Source organism: Petaurus breviceps, unplaced genomic scaffold, assembly GCF_028583685.1.
Source record: "Petaurus breviceps papuanus isolate PSGF00001 unplaced genomic scaffold, PetGlider_PUasm1.0 188, whole genome shotgun sequence".
In the NCBI taxonomy this organism is placed as follows: domain Eukaryota; kingdom Metazoa; phylum Chordata; class Mammalia; order Diprotodontia; family Petauridae; genus Petaurus; species Petaurus breviceps.
Genome location: NW_027185804.1, coordinates 5,408,682 through 5,426,349, shown reverse-complemented (window position 1 = coordinate 5,426,349; position 17,668 = coordinate 5,408,682). Strand labels below are relative to the sequence as shown.

The window sequence follows — 17,668 nt, the reverse complement described above, 5'->3', positions numbered from 1 at the left end:
TCTCTCTGTCTCTCTGTCTCTCTCTCTCCCCACCCCTTTCCTTTTCTCTTCCAACTCGATATTGGTCAAGAAAAACCCTCTAATTCCCTCTTTTCATTCCATTTGATAGCTTTAAAAGACCACAAAACACTGATCAAGGTAGATTCATTTTAAAAATGCTGCCTCTATCAAGACAACTGGAATATATTTACACACACACACAATAGTTGAGTCCTAATGTTAATGTTGGATATACAGATAAACAATGGCTCTTCATTTAAGCAGCTCTACTATTGGTTGTCACTATCCTCAATAGAGTTATCAACCTTTAAAGACTTGAGAAACACCAGATAACATCAAACAGATGTGAGCTTTTATTATTATCTCTGTTGGAAATAATCAACCTACCTATTCTAAGCTTATATTATCCTTATATTTTCCAGATGAACCTACTATTCTAGCCAGAATGGAATGAGTTTATACTGTCTTATTCACACATGTCATGCTTTCCTATTTTCTTACCATTCATTGTTGCTGACATTTTCCTATCTGGGAGACTCTACCCTTCCTCTCTACTTGTCTAAATCTTTTCCCATCATTTAAAGACTAGCTCAAATCTTAGCTCTAATATAAAACCTCTCACCACTCCAGCCTCTGATGGTGTCTTCTTTCTGAGAGAGGGGGACTTATATTAGAAATAAGAAAGCCTCCAAGAGAGGCCTTATAATTCTTGTTACCCTCCTCAGTGCTTTGATGGTTGTTATGATGCCCTCTTCTAGAATAGCAAGTAAAAGTGGAAGCAGTTGTCCACTGCAGTCCTCTGCTGGTGCCTCTTCATCTTGTGCATGAGACTACTTTATAGGTATGTAATGACTCTGGCCTTTTGAATGGAGACTGCTTTACACTGAATTCCACTCCACAGTGAATAGTTTTTTGTAGTGTATCCTACATGACAAATTCCTAGAAATCACTGAATGTGACCCTTTTAGAACAACATTTTTAAAATGAGGAAGTTAGATTAGATACCTTTTTAGGTCCTTTACAATTCCAAATTTATTGTCCTCATCCAAATGCTTATGTTACAGATGAGAAAATTGAAATCCAGACAAGGGAAGTGAGTTGTCTAGGATCCCATCACATAATTATTTAAATTGTGGGGAATATGTGTTTGTGCAGTGCTTCATTTGAGTTTTTTCTTTGTTATTGTTTTTTCTTATCCTTTTTCTTATCTATTTATTTTATTTCCTTAAAGGAAGGAAAGGGGTTTGCTAAGACATATTATTTGGCTTCCTTTTTCACAGGAAGAAGTGTCTATCTATCAGTGTACCTTCAAGTCAGTATAGCCAGAACTAAGTCAGGATGTTAACTGCCTGTCTATTAATACAGGATAAAGACATTTCTACCAGCCAGTCACATAGTACAAACAGTTGTTTCTAGATCACTTAAAGACTAAACTAAGCACCAGAAGTAACTGTTCTTAAAATTCCCAAATGTCTGAGTCATATCCTGTGATATATACATTTATGTTGACCTGTACTGGAAAGAGTTACCTCCTATGAATATGTGAAAATCATATAACTTTTATGACATTATGAGCACAGAGATAACTTTAAGTAGTCTGCTGAATATTAAAATCAAGTGAAGCATAAACCAGGAATACTTGTGCTCACTTATGGTATTTTCCACTATCAGAGAAGGTGACCTATCCAAGGTCCAAATAAAAGAGATATTGTGTATGGGTAGTGAGGTTAGTCAAATGTTCATATTCATAAATGGAATCTTGCTCATTTTATTTACCTACAGAATGTCACAAAGCCATTCTCAGAGCTATGGTAATTTTAGTATAATAGGCTGAACTACCCACAGTAAAAAACAACAGCAACCACAAAAAAAACTAAGTGGATAAAGAACATAGTCTAGTTTGTATATTGCAGTTTAGCAGGCATCCCATAAGTCAAGAAGCATACTTATCTTAAATGAAAGTTCTGACATTCTTAGTGAAGCATTGGTTCTGGAGCTTGCAACTAAGCTGAGGTAGAAATGAGAAGGGTGGTATCTACATGAGTAAGTATAAAGGGAACAAATGAGGGAGACATTTTGGAGGCCAAATTTATTTGATGGTTTGACAGTTTGATTCAATATAGGGGATAAGGTAGTGGGAAGAGTCAAAAATAGCACTGAGATTTTTAACTTTAGTTCCTGGAAGACGGTGGTGCCTTAGACAGAAACAAGAAAGTACTGGAGAGAGATGAGTATTGGGAAAATAAAATTACTTCTGCTTTGGTCATACTGAATTTCAGATGACATTTAGGGAGAGATATTCAGCAGGCAGTAGATGATATTGATTAGAGTTTGGGAAAGAGATTAAGACTGAATATATATACATATATATGTATACATTTGGGATCCATCTGCATAGAAATTATAATTGAACTCATGAGACCTGATAAGATCACCAAGGAAAAGAGCAGAGAGGAGAAGAAAGGAATCATGCAAATTTAGTGTGGCGTTCCACATACAGTGACATTAGGATGGGTTAGAATGGTATATTGATACAGCCAAAATCAGCATAGAAGAATATAGCAATTCAGTCAGGGATAGAGTTTTATGTGGCCTTCCTTACCCCCATTGTCCCATGAAGCAGCATGGTATAGGTAATAGCCTATCCAAATGAGCAGCGGGATATGCCTTCTGGTTGAAAGCACAGTCAGTGGGGGCTGTTTACATAAAGTTTTCAGATAATGCACTGGGATAGTGGCATGACAGAACATTGGCTAGTATCAAAAGGAAGTTTCTAAAAATGAACCAAAAAGATCTACTCAAGATGAAGAAAGTAGGCTTTTAACTGTTGTTCATTAGCAGGCTTGCTGGAGATTTTCAGCTACCATTTCTAAATAGATCTGGGTACTGTATAAGTCTTAAGTGTATCAGAGTTAAGTAACAGGAGACAAACGTAGGAATGTGGGACTGTAGACTCCTCTGCATATTCAGTCCCCCTCCTGGACTCATTGTTTTGGTCTGCCTCAACATAAGCTCTACCTCTGCCAATTGTACATCAAATGGCAGAGAAAGTATCTCTTGGCTACGTATCAGAACACTTGAGATAAGCATTAATACTATGGCAGTTCATATAAAGATTAGGACAGCTGATTGTATAAAGCCTCTGAGCCACCCTTTCCAACAGCCTAATATGGACCAGAACAAATCCCATAGTTCTGCTTGCTTAACCATGAAGAGCCAGGTAGCCTGGCTCCCTAATATTTTCTAGGAAGTATGCTTCTCCACTGCTATTTATCCAAAAGCAGAAGGAGGTGTTGAGTAAGGCACAGATACCTCTTTTACTCTCTATTAGATAATATAGGACAATGTGGTCATGCCCAGAACTGCCAAAGAATTAAGGCTTATTTCCATTTTCTTTACTATAAGAATTATGGTGGCTAAAAGTGGCAAATTATACATTCTATTTCATATGTCCCTCTCTGTGGTAGAAAGACCCTGACAGTTTGGTGGCTCATTATTGTATTTAGTATAAAGAACAAACTCCTTGACTTGACATTTAAAGCCTTCCAGTGTGTCACCAAATGTACCTTTACAGGCTAATTGTGTATTTTTCTCCTTGGTACACTTTATGTTTTTGCTAGATTGGCTTCATTGTTGTTATTAAGTTGTGTCTGACTCTTTGTGACCCCATTTGGGATTTTCTTGGAAAAGATACTGGAGTGATTTGGTATTTCCTTCTCTGGGTCATTTTATAGAGGTGGAAACTGAGGCACACAGGGTTAAGTGACTTGCTCAGGTTCATATAGCTAGCTAGTTCTGAGGCCAGATTTGAGCTCATGAAGATAAATCTTCTTCATTCCAAGCCCAGTGCTCTTATTCACTCTGCCACCTGGCTGCCCCAGATTGGCTTCATAGAGAGGTTCTATCGCTTGCCTCTGTCTGCCTTTTCCTAATCTATTCCCTGTGTAGAAAATGCTCAGTCTCCTCCCATTGCCTCTTGAAATCCCTAGCCACTCAAAGCTCTGCTCAACTGCTCCCTCTTAGAGGAGGAGGCCCTCAGATTTTAAAACTTCCCCATAAATACTTTGTTTATATTTTATATTGATATATATGTACTTATTATTTTTCATCAGTAGAATGTAAGCTCCTTGAGAAAAGAGACTTTTTTGTTTTTGTTCCTGGAGAGATAGGCAGCATCACAAGGTGATAGAGACTAGTATCTGGATTCAGAGACAGGAAAACCTGAATATTCAAGGCCTGCCTCCAATGCATATTGGCACTGGGACTTGGGCAATGCCTTGTACATAATAGAAACTTAATAAATACTTGTTGAATAAAACTGATTGTCCTTTAGCTTGCATTTGATGTTTATTACATTCAGTGCTGAATATCACAGCCTAGAAGACAGCCCACCATCAAATAGTTTGAGATTATCACTTGGTGGGAATGCCATTCTTCTAAGGCATTAGCTTTCCTTGGCAGCCATGTTGTTGACTGGTGCTGAGCTGGCAGTTAACTACTAAACAACAACAAATGACACCTATTGAAAGCCTACTTTTTACTGAACACTGTTAGACACTGGGAAGAAATGAGTTTAGCTAAAACATGGTTCCTGCCCTGCCACTCTCTCACTCCCACCCCAGCTTAAAGGTAGCTATAAGAGAAAGTATGAAAGAAATTCATCAAAACTTTGCAAAATAATATGCCGTCTGAGGCCTGAGGGGGAAGATTATTACCAACTGGGTGTTTCAGATAAGACTTTTTAGAGAAAGTGTGATTTGAGTTGGGCTTGGATGGGTAGGAATACAAAAGATGAAAGAGATAGAGAAATCACTCTAGGACCTAAGGAGCAGTATGAGCTGGAGAGTCAGTGTAGCATATCAGAAAGAACACTGGATCTGAAATCTATAAGGTTCAAAGTTTGTGTTTTTGATAGCCTCTCCTTTTTCTAGAATTGTCTTTGCCCAACTTTGTGTGCTAGAAACTTCCCTGCCCAAGGCTAATTCAGTAATTGATATCAGAGATTACAAACCAATCAGATGAACCTAAAGGAGACCAACCCCTCCTGTAAAATCCTAGGTCCCCTTCACTGATGAGATGCCCAATTGTGTGGTCAGTTTGTCTTTTCAGTGAAAACATCCAAACTAAAACTGGAATATCTTATCCTATATATTATTATCCTGAGATCTTTTATCTATCTTATCATTTTCCAGGATTGACATTTCCATAGTATCTCATATCCATCTATTCCTTTCACTCCACTCACATGAGCAGTACCACCCTAGCTCAGGCTATTATCACTTCTCATTTATACTATTTCATTAGCTTCCTAATTTCTAAGAAATTTCTAGATTGTTTCTAATTTTCCTTTATGATCTACCTTCCATATAGCTGCCAAAATAATATTTTCTTTTTTAAACTTAGGATATTATATTGTGTAACAATCTAAAATATCCCAAACAGGGGCAGCTAGGTGACTCAGTGAATAGAGCAGTGGCCCTGGAATCAGGAGGACCTGAGTTCAGATCTAGCCTCAGACACTTGACACACTTACTAGCTGTGTGACCTTGGGCAAGTCACTTAACCCCAGTTACCTTGCCTTCCACCCTCCAAAAAAAAAAGAATGAATGAAAGATAAAATATCCAAGATACAGATTCGGTATTTTAACTTACCAGACAAGCAAATAAATATTTCAAAATGTATGCTGTAAAATGCATGATGTAAATAGCAATAATGGCCTGCATTATGCTTATTGCTTTTCTCAACATAGCTCTCTTGCAGGCTAACTCTACATAAACATGGTATTAAGTGCAAAATAGCTCTGTGGTATCTTCAACTGTTTTGAAAAATTAGAGGGTTGAAGTACAATAAATCTATTATAGGTAGGCGCTTAGTTATTCTAATAATTTTCTTATATTGGTTGTTTCTACATTTGTTTTAATCAGATAATCTAATTGTATGATACATGCCATTTGCCTGGGTGGTGGGGGGCACAGCACCATCTCAGATTGAGTACACTTAAACATATCGTTCTCTTAGAAAGTATCATCAGCGTAGTCTTTGCAACTAGCCCAAAGCATATACTTAAGGAATTTATAAGAAGTGTGATGGTGATATGTTTCATTCTCATGCCATACAGTTTTCTAGTGAAGACTGCATTGTACTTTATGCAACAATAGAAACCTCAAAATAACCAACAGGAAGCTACTAACACTTAAGGGATAATGAATTAGGATGGTCTACAGAGAAAAGATGAAATCTACCATGTTGGAATTAAAACTGGAAAAAAGCCCAAACTACCATCAGAAGAAGGAAATATACTATGGTCCAAAGATGTATGCTTAGTGTTTTGTCTTAACCTTCCAACCTTAGTGTGAAAATTTATCTTCAGTTAAGTCCAGGCAGCAGAAAGTCACTATGCAACTTTCTGTTGTGTTTATTGTACAGACTATGTATATTCTAGAGAGTTACTTGTTTGAGGACTTGCAGATTCCATAGTGTCATCAATAAGAACAAATCATGCTCCTTCATCACAATTAGATGTGTTATTTGCTATCATTATACTGAAGTCTAAAAGAAGATTCCAGGTATCTTTGGATATTGATTGTTAATGATGTTATAGCAAAAATTTATTCCCCAAGTCTAGGAATTTAAATCTCCTGTTAAGTGCTAAATTCCAGGAGGCAGTAGTCCTTTCTAGAACTAATTCTTTTTGTTTTGGATTCTTTCCAAAATTGAGAGTAAACTGGTAAAAATCCTTAAATCATCCTGGCTCTTTCAACTCTTTTACTATCTTGGGTATCTAGGCCTTTAGCATTTCTCTGTTGTCACATCCTCATTCTGCCCTGAATTCCATCCATGAACTCTGGCTTTGAGAATTCACACTATGTTGCTGCTCTGAACTTCCAAGCAATGATTAGTATACTAATCCTGACTGGGTAAATGCTAGATCATCACAAAAGTGCTGCATATCATCATCTATACCAATTTTATTTTCATCTTGAGCATCTTTAAACAGGCGACCTCTTTGTATGTATAGTATAGCTCTTCTGACTTCTGTCTAGTGATCCTTTAGCACTTTCTTGTATAAGTATAAAGTTCAGGATTTGGGGGGGAAATTGTCTGTTGCAACATCTTCTAAGACAACTCACAACTGTTTTTTAACTAGATTGTGTGAAGATCATAAACTGACAGATTTTATTCTTCTGCAGTGATTTTAACTTGTTCATATTGGCATCCTCCAGGCCTCTGTCTCCTTTGCCTCCTCCCCACCACCTATGCCCCTTAAGCCATATGGCATTAAATGGAATCTTGTAAACATGGATTCTTTTATGTAATTTATTTATTTTTAGTTTTCAGCATATACTTCTATAAGTTTTAAATTTCCCCTTCTCCTTCCCCACTCCTTCCCCAAGGTAGCCTGCAATTTGATATAGGCTCTACATATACATTCCTATTAAACATATTTTCACATTAGTCATGTTGTATAGAAGAATTATAATGAATGGGAGAAATCAGGAGAAAGAAAACAACAACAAAACAAAAACAAAAGAAAATAAACTGCTTTGCTCTGCATTGAGACTCCATAGTTCTTACTCTGAATGTGGATGGCATTTTCCATCATTATTCCTTTGTAATTGTTTTAGGTCCTTGCATTTCTGAAAAGGGCTAAGTCTGTCAAAATGAGTGCCATAGACTGTGGCTGTTACTGTGTACAGTGTTCTCCTGGTTCTGTTCACTTCACTCAGCAACAGTTCATATAAATCTTTACAGGTTTTTCTGATGTCTGCCTGTTCATCATTTCTTGTAGCACAACAGTATTCCATTACATTCATATGCCACTTCTTGTTCAGCCATTCCCCAATTGATGGGCATTCACTCAATTTCCAGTTCTTGGCCACCACAAACAGAATTGCTATAAATATTTTTGTACATGTAGGTCCTTTTTACCATTTTAATTATCTCTTTGGGATACAGCCATAGCGGGGTTATTACTGGGTCAAAGGGTTTGCACACTTTTATTGTCCTTTGGGCATAGTTCCAGATTGCTCTCCAGAATGGTTGGATCAGTTCACAGCTCCACCAACAATGAATTAGTGTTCCAACTTTCCTATATCTTCTCCAGCATTTATAATTTTCCTTTTTTGTCATGTTAGACAATCTGATAGGTGTGATGTGGTACTTCAGAGTTGTTTTGATTTGCTTCTCTCTAATCAATAGTGATTTAGAGCATTTTTTCATATGATTATATATAGCTTTAATTTCTTCCTCCGAAAACTGTCTGTACATATCCTTTGACCATTTGTCAGCTGGGGAATGACTTATATTCTTGTAAATTTGACTCAGTTTTCTGTATAGTTTAGAAATGAGACCTTTATCAGAGATACTAGTTGTAAAAAATTTCTTCCCAGTTTTCTGCTTTCCTCCTAATCTTGGTTGCATTGGCTTTGTTTCTACAAAAACTTTTCAATTTAATGTAATCAAAATGATCCATTTAAACATAAATTCTTTTATATAAATTTTACCTTCACCCCTTGGACAGTATTGTATCTCTTTAATTTTTTTTTTTAAAGCAACCGGGGTTAAGTAACTTTCTCAAGGTTACATGGCCAGTTATTTCTGGGTGTGGTGCTAAGTATCTGAGCCCGGATTTGATCCCCAGGTCATCCAGACACTGGAGCCGGTGCTCTTACTCGCTGAGCCACCTGGCCACCCCTAAGCAATTGGGGTTAAGTAACCTGCTCAAGGTTACACGGCCAGGTGTTTCTGGGTGGGTGCTAAATGTCTGAGCCCGGATTCAATCCCCAGGTCATCCCGACACTGGAGCCGGTGCTCTTACTTGCTGTGCTACCTGACCGCCCCATCTCTTTAATTTTTAAGGCTACTAGGCCTCTCAAGCTCATCGATGATTGGTAAATTCTTTATTGTAATAGGAGATTCTCAGGGAACCCATTGTGGGTTGGCAGTAAGTTATATTGAATGATTTTTAATATAACTAAACTTTGAACAAGACTTTAAGATTCTATTCTTAGTTCTTATTACTTTAAAAATAAAGTCTCATGACTTTAAAAATTGTATTTAAGTACATTTCCTGATGACCACTATTTAGGGTGTGAATGGTGGTGAGAAGAGAGCTTCCATATATATCGATTTATTGATTATTAAGAGTTTTACCTAATTTGTGGATTTTCTAGATTGTCATCTCTTCCTGCTGTATGATATACAGTATAATATCAGAAAGAGGGCATGTATACAAATAACTGTAATTGAAAATAGATTCCAAGTACAAAGAAAAGATATAATTTAAAGAAATGCTTAGGAATCTAAGGTGGGTGCTTTTGGCTTATAGAGCTGTGGATCAGGGAAAGCTATACAGAGAAAGTGTTCTTTAAGTTGAACTTTGAAAGGTGGATTGGATTCCAATGAGGCAAAAGGCTGGGGGAACATTAGGGGAAGAGAAGCAAACAAGGAGGCTACAAAGGAATGAATTCAGAGAAGAATGAGCAGTAGAAAAACATGAGATGAGGGGAGGTTGGAATTGGATTTGTAGAGGCCTCAAATGCTAAAGGAGTTTGGACTTTATTTGGAGACAATGAGCAGCCAGTGGATCTTTTTGAGCAGGGGAATGGCATGATGAGAACAGTACATTAGAAAGACCATCCTACAAATTTACCTGTCAGATCTATGGATAAGTTTATGACCAAACGAGATAGAGAGTAACATAGGAAGCAAAATGACTTGATTACATACAATTAAAAGGGACAGCAAGGTGACACAGTGAATAAAGGACTGGACCTGGAATCAGGAAGACCTGAGTTCACATCCAACCTCAGATACTTACTAGCTGGGTGACCCTGGGCAAGTCATTTAATCCTATTTATCTTAGTTTTTTCATCTGTACAATGAACTAGAGAAGGAAATGGTGAGCCACTCCAGTATCTTTGCCAAGAAAACTCCAAATGGGGTCATGAAGAGCCAGAAATGACTGAAGCAAATGAACAATAACAACAAAAGTTAAAAAGTTTTTCACAACCGAAACCAGTTCAGCCAAAATTAGAAGGAAAGTGGGAAAGTGAGGGAAAAGATTTTACAGTAAGTTTCTCTGATAAAGACCTTGTTTCTCAAATATATAGGAAATTGAGCTTGCCAGTAGGATAGAATACAAATTCTTTAGCCTGCTATTTAAGGCCCTTTGCTTTCTGGTTCCCACCTCATTTCGCACCACTCCCATTCAGAAAGTCAATATTCTGACCAAATTGAATTACCAGTTGTTCTTAGAACTCAACACTACCTTCGATCTCCATGTATTTACAGAATATTTCACCATATTCATTTGAAGTGCCTTTCTTCCTCCTTTCTGCCTCTAAAAGTGCCATGTCTTCCTTTATGCTTTGGCTCAGGAAATAATTTTTTTGTGAATCTTTTGATGATTCTCCAAGTTATTACTATTTTCTCCCTCATCAATTTTTTGTACTATTTTTATTTGTACATATGTAGAATCTTTCTCCCCTGACTTGGTAGAATGGATGCTGTTTGAGGGCAGAGACTGTTTAGTCTTTGTATCTACAAATCCAATATCCAACATAGTGGATATTTAATAAATGTTGAATTGAACTTAAAAATGTCTCCTTTTGTAAGAAATGAGTATAAAGGAAGAGGTAGACGTTTCTATTTTTGTCTTTCTCTTTTCCTCATCCCCTCACATGGAAAGTAGATTTGTTTGTAATTCAACAGCCTGTTCTACATTAAGATGTAGAGGAATGATAGGGGCATAGATTTAGAGGTAGAAGGGACCTCAGAGATCATCTAGTCTAGCAATCAAGAACCAGAAGGATAAAGTGATGTGCCCAAGGCCATAAGAAGTAGAGCTAGTATTTGAACTTGGATCTTCTGACTCTACTGCCTCACACAGCCTCTCCAAACACTATAGATAGACAAGAGTGTTGGAACAGATTGGATTGTTTGGGATAGAAAACAACTATTAGTAAAGAATGCTTGGCCAAGTAGTTTATATTATACTGGTAAAATAAATGATACATTTTCCATATGATGCACAGTTTGAAACTTATTCTTTTATTGCTGACCACATCCCTCCATTCAGAAAACCAAGGCATTTCAAAACAGAAGCTGTATGGCTGAGTTTCCAAGACATTTAGTATTCTCAGCCACAAGTGTTGGCCAAATACTGTTCTTAGAAAATAGAATCTTTTTTTTTTTTTTTTAGGGCAGTGTGGCTTCCTGCTAAGTGTCTGGTCCACAGATAGCTGAAGAATAGCCACAGACATTCTGTTCTCATAATTTTCTTTTATTTGAATGAAGCATAAGTTGTCATAAATAACTTGATGTTTCTCTTGTTTTTCAAATGTTTGCCATTCTTTTTGAAGGGTTTTAGTGTGTTTTTATGATGCTGGTTGCTAGCTGAATGAATGGGTTTTCACTGTCCAGTTGGCTATCATGAAATCAGCTGACTTTTGAAAAATAGGAATTTGCTGAGGGAGGTGGTGGTCAAAAGCAAAACTCTTAAGGAGGGGAAGGGAGAAAGGAGAAATAAAAGCATAAACAGGGGAGGGAATAGGATGGAGGGAAAGACAGATAGTAATCATAATTGTGAATGGGATGAACTCTCCCATAAAACATAGGCGGGTAGCAGAACGGATTAAAAACCACAATCCTACAATATGCTATCTACAAGAAACACATTTGAAATAAGCAGATATGCACAGGGTAAAGGTAAAAGGCTGGAGTAGAATATATTATGCTTCAGCTAAAGTAAAAAAAAAGCAGGGGTAACAATCCTTATCTCAGATAAAGCAAAAGCAAAAACAGATCTAATTAAAAGAGATAAGGAAGGAAACTATATCCTGCTAAAAGGCACCATCAAGAATGAAGCAATATCAGGGGCGGCCAGGTAGCACAGCGAGTAAGAGCACCAGCTCCAGTGTTGGAATGACCTGGAGATCAAATCCTGGGCTCAGACACTTAGTACCCACCCAAAAACACCTGGCCGTGTAACCTTGAGCAAGTTACTTAACTCCAATTGCTTAGGGGCGGCCAGGTGGCTCAGCAGAGTAAGAGCAGCGGCTCCAGGGCTCCAGTGATGGGATGACCTGCATCAAATCCGGGCTCAGATACTCGGCACCACACCCAGAAAAAACTGGCCATGTAACCTTAAGCAAGTTACTTAACCCCGATTGCTTAAAAAAAAAAAATAAAAAAGAATGAAGCAATATCATTACTTAACATGTATGCACCAAGTGGTATAGCATCCACATTCCTAGAGGAGAAGTTAAAGGAATTAGAGGAAGAAATAGATAGCAAAACTATACTAGTGGGGGACCTCAATCTCCCCCTCTCTGAACTTGATAAATCTGACCTCAAAATAAACAAGAAAAGTTAAGGAGGCGAATAGAATTTTACAGAGGATAAATATAATAGACCTCTGGAGAAAAACGAATGGGGATAAAAAGGAATATACCTTCTTCTCAGCAATACATGGCACATACACAAAAATTGACCATGTACTAGAGCATAAAAACCTCACAGTTCAGTGCAGAAAGGCAGAAATATTAAATGAATCCTTCTCAGATCATGATGCAATAAAAATTATATGTAATAAAGGGCCATGGAAAGACAGACTAAAAACTAACTGGAAACTAAATAATTTAATCCTAAAAATGAATGGGTAAAACAAGAAATTATAGAAACAAGCAGTAACTTCATTCAAGAGAATGACAATAATGAGACAACATACCAAAACTTGTGGGATGCAGCAAAAGCAGTTTTTAGGGGAAGTTTTATATCCTCGAATGCATACATGAAAAAAATAGAGAAAATGGAGGTCAATGAACTGGGTCATGCAACTGAAAAAGCTAGAAAAAGAACAAATTCAAAATTGCCAGGTACATACTAAATTAGAAATACTGAGAACCAAAGGATTGATTAATAAAATTGAAATTAAGAAAACTGTTGAATTAATAAATAAAATTAAGAACTAGTTTTATGAAAAAAATAAAATCGATAGACCTTTAGTCAATATGATAAAAAAAAAAGAAAGAAGAAAACCAAATTATGAGTATCAAAAATGAAAAGGGTGAATTACCTCCAATGAAGAGAAAATTAAATAATTAGGAATTTTGCCCAATTGTATGCACATAAATTTGACAATCTTAGTGAAATGGATGAATATTTACAAAGATATAAGTTCCCTAGATTAACTGAAAAGGAAGTAAATTACTTAAATAACCCCAACTCAGAAAAAGAAATTGAACAAGTCATCAATGAGTTCCCTAGGAAAAAAATCTCCAGGGCCAGAGGGATTTACTAGTGAGTTCTATCAAAAATTTAAAGAACAGTTGATTCCTATATTTTACAAACTATTTGGGAAAATTGGAGAAGATGGAATCCTACCAAATCCTTTTTATGACACAAATATAATACTGATACCTAAATCAGGAAGAGACAAAACAGAGAAAGACAATTATAGACAAGTTTCCCTCATGAATATAGATGCAAAATTTTAAATAAAATATTAGCAAAAAGACTACAGCAACTTATCATGAGAATAATATACTTTGATCAGGGAGGATTTATACCAGGAAATGCCAGGATGGTTCAATATTAGGAAAACTATCAGTATAAGTGATCATATTAACAACAAAACTAGCAGAAACCATATGATTATCTCAATAGGTGCAGAAAAGGCTTTGACAAAATACAACACCCATTTTTATTAGAAACACTTAGAAAGTATAGGAATAAATGGAGTCTTCCTTAAAATAATTAGTATCTATATAAAACCATCAGCAAGTATTATATGTAATGGGGATAAGCTAGAAGCATCTCCAATAAGATCAGGGGTAAAACAAAGATGTCCGTTATCACCCCTCTTATTCAATTTGGTACTAGAAATGTTAGCAGTAGCAATAAGAGAAGAAAAAGAAATTGAAGGAATCAAATTAGACAAAGAAGAGACTAAGCTATCACTCTTTGCAGATTATATGATGATATACTTAGAGAATCAATTAAAAAACTACTTGAAACAATAAATTTGGCAAAGTTGCAGGATATAAAACAAACCCACATAAATCCTTGGCATTCCTATATATTTCTAACAAAATACCAACAGCAAGAAATAGAGAAATTCCATTTAAAGTTACTGTAGACATTATAAAATATCTGGGATTCTACCTACCAAAACAAACCCAGGACCTATATGAACACAATTATAAAACAATTTTCACACAAATAAAGTCAAATCTAACTAATTGGAAAAACATCAGTTGCTCATGGCTAAGTTGAGCTAACATAATAAAAATGATAATTTTACCTAAATTAAATTACATATTTAGTGCCATACCAATCAGTCTACCAAAAAATCGTTTTATAGAGCTAGAAAAAAATAGTAACAAAATTCATTTGGAAGAATAAAAGGTCCAGAATATCAAGGGAATTAATGAAAAGAAATGCTAGGGAAGGTGGCCTAGCCATACCAGATTTTAATCTGTATTATAAAGCAGCAGTCATCAAATATACTTGGTACTGGCTGAGGAATAGAGTAGTGGATCAGTGGAATAGATTAGATTCACGAGACATATCAGTCAATGAGTATAGTAATCTACTGTTTGATAAACCCAAAGACCCCAATTTTTGGGATAAGAACTCAATATTTGACAAAAAGTGTTGGAAAAACTGGAATATAATATGGCAGAAACTGGGCATAGACCAGTATCTTACACCGTATACCAAAATCATGTCGAAATGGGTGCACGATCTAGGTACAAAGGCTGATACTGTAAGCAATTTTGGAGAGCAAGGAATAGTTTAACTGTGAGATTTATAGAGAAGGGAAGATTTTATGACCAAACAAGAGTTAGAGAGCATTATGAAATGCAAAATGGATAATTTTGATTACATTAAATTGAAAAGTTTCTGTACAAATAAAGCCATTGTGACAAAGATTAAGAGGGAAGCAGAAAATTGGGAAAGAATTTTTGCAAACAGTGCCTCTGACAAAAGCCTCATTTCTAAAATACACAGAGAATTGAGGCAAATCTATAAGAAAAAAAGTCATTCTGCAATTGATAAATGGTGAAAGGATATGAACAGTCAGTTTTCAGAGGAAGAAATTAAAGATATCTATAAAACATATAAAAAATGCTCTAAATTGGGGGCGGCCAGGTAGCACAGCAAGTAAGAGCACCGGCTCCAATGTCAGAACGACCTGGAGATCAAATCCTGGTCTCAGACACTTAGCACCCACCCAGAAACACCTGGCCGTGTAACCTTGAGCAAGTTACTTAACCCCAATTGCTTAGGGGCAGCCAGGTGGCTCAGCGAGTAAGAGCACCGGCGCCAGTGTTGGGACGACCTGGAGATCGAATCCCGGGCTCAGACACTCAGCACCATACCCAGAAATAATTGGCCGTGTAACCTTGAGCAAGTTACTTAACCCTGATTGCTTAATAAAAAAAAAAATGCTCTAAATCACAATTGATTAGAGAAATGCAGATCAAAACAACTCTGGTACCACATCTCACCAGTCAGATTGGCTAACATGACAAAACAGGAAAATGATAAATTCTGGAGAGGATATAAAAATTGGAACACTAATGCATTGTTGGTGGAGTTGTGAACTGATCCAGCCATTCTGGAGAGCAGTCTGGAACTATGCCCAAAGGGCTATAAATAAGTGCATACTCTTTGACCCAGCAATACCACTTCTAGGGTTGTATCCCAAAGAGATCATAGAAGTGGGTAAGGGACCTGTATGTACAAACACATTTATAGCAGCTCTTTTTGTGGTGGCAAAGAATTGGAAATCAAGGGGATGCCTATCAGTTGGGGAATGGCTAAACAAGTTGTGGTATATGAATATAATGGTATGCAATTGTGCTATTAGAAATGAGGAGCAGACAGACTTCAGTATAACCTAGAGAGCCTTATATAAACTGATGTTGAGTGAGAAGAGCAGAACCAGGAGAAATTTGTGCACAATTACAGACACAACGCCTGTCATCACACAATGTGTGATGAATAATTTTGATAGACTGGGCTCCTCTCAGCAATGCAAGGTTATAAGACAATTCCAAAACACTCATGTTGGAAAGAGATATCCACAACTACAGGGTCTTAATGCAGACTGAAGCAAACTACTTGCTCTCTTTTGTTTTGTTTCCTCTTTCTTATTGTTCACTCCATTGGTTATATCCTTCTTTACAACCTGACTGATGTTTAATGTGAAGGTATTTGTAGATCCTAAATTTAATTGCATGGTGGGGAGAGAGGAGGGAGGAGAGGGACGGAGAGAATTTGAAATTCAAGTGATTGTGGAACTGAATGTTGTAAACTAACAGTAAATAAATAAATTTTGAAAAAAAAATAGGAATGTGCCCCAAAAGTGCTCTCATTCATTTATAGCTACTTGTTAGCATGGCCCTTATGGTAAGTAAGTCAAGTTGAGTTCGCAATCATATACTGAGCATCTTGTCAGCACTAACCACTGTGCTAGTGGGTATGGGTATACAAAGAAAGGCGACAACAATAACAAGTGCAGAAACAGTCCCTGGTCTCAGGGAGCTCACAATTTAATGTTGGAGACAATATGCAAAAATAACTGATTAAATTGGATGTAATCTTAGAGAGAAGACACTAAGTTTAAGGAAGACGAGGAAGGTTTCTTCTAGAAAGTGGGATTTTACCCGAGGCTTGAAGGTAGCCAGAGAAGCCTAGAGGTAGAAAAGAAGAGGAAGACTGTTTCAGAGCCTGAGGGACAACCAGCCAGAGAAAACACACGGAGTTAGAAGATGGAGTATATTGTGAGGAGGCCAGTGATGCTGGATTGTAGAGGAGTGCATGGAGGGGAGTGAGGTGTGAGAAACTGGGAAGATGGGAAGGAGCCAGGTTTTCAGAGTTTGAAAACTAGAGGGTTTTATATTTGATATCTTAGAGATAACAGGGAGCAATTAGATTTGATTGAATGGAAGTAACATGGTCGCATACGTTAGGAAGATCAGTTTCATTGCTGGAAAATGTGCTGGAGTGGGGAGAGACTTGAGGAAGGAGACCAACCAGAAAGTTAATGCCGTAATCTCAGAATGAAGTGATGAGGATGTGTGCTAAGTATTAGCTGTCCAGACAATTTTATCGATAATATATAGGTGAAATTCAACAAAAAGATCATTAGGCCTATGCTTACTACAGAGATAATGACAAGAAGACAGCCAGATAAATATTCCTGTATCAGTTTCCCAGAAAGCCATCCTGTAGTTTCAGAAACCATTAAGAAGATACCTATCCATATCTCTGCAAAGCTGCCCCTTTTGAATTTGATGGCCCTGATTTAGTTCAGGTCAGCAAGCATTTGTTAACCATCTACTATCTCAGTATACTATACTGGGCTTTATGTAAGGCCATCTCTGATGACATAGCTATAGCAGGTAACTACACAAGCTTCTGGTTTGTGGTAGTAAAAATGTCAGGAATTATGAAGATGTGAGATTAGAACCTTGTACTCTGATATTGTATTCTGTGGCACTGCAGAGGGGAAGATGATGATGATGACAATAGCTATCATTTATATAGTACTTTAGGGCTTCCAAAGCACTTTTCTTACGTTACCTCATTTGATCCTCAAAAGAATATACCATTGAATTAGGGACTATTATTATCCCTATTTTACAGTGAGGAAAC

The 17,668-nt window shown here is 36.9% G+C and overlaps 1 protein-coding gene and 1 pseudogene across 2 annotated transcripts in view; one reads left to right on the top strand and one right to left on the bottom strand.

Annotated features, from left to right (window-relative positions):
* Positions 1 to 17,668, top strand: part of SBF2 (SET binding factor 2) — a 526,457-nt gene that overhangs the window by 146,532 nt on the left and 362,257 nt on the right. The gene's annotated exons all lie outside the window — the stretch shown is intronic.
* Positions 5,558 to 7,532, bottom strand: LOC138163739 (DCN1-like protein 1 pseudogene; annotated as a pseudogene).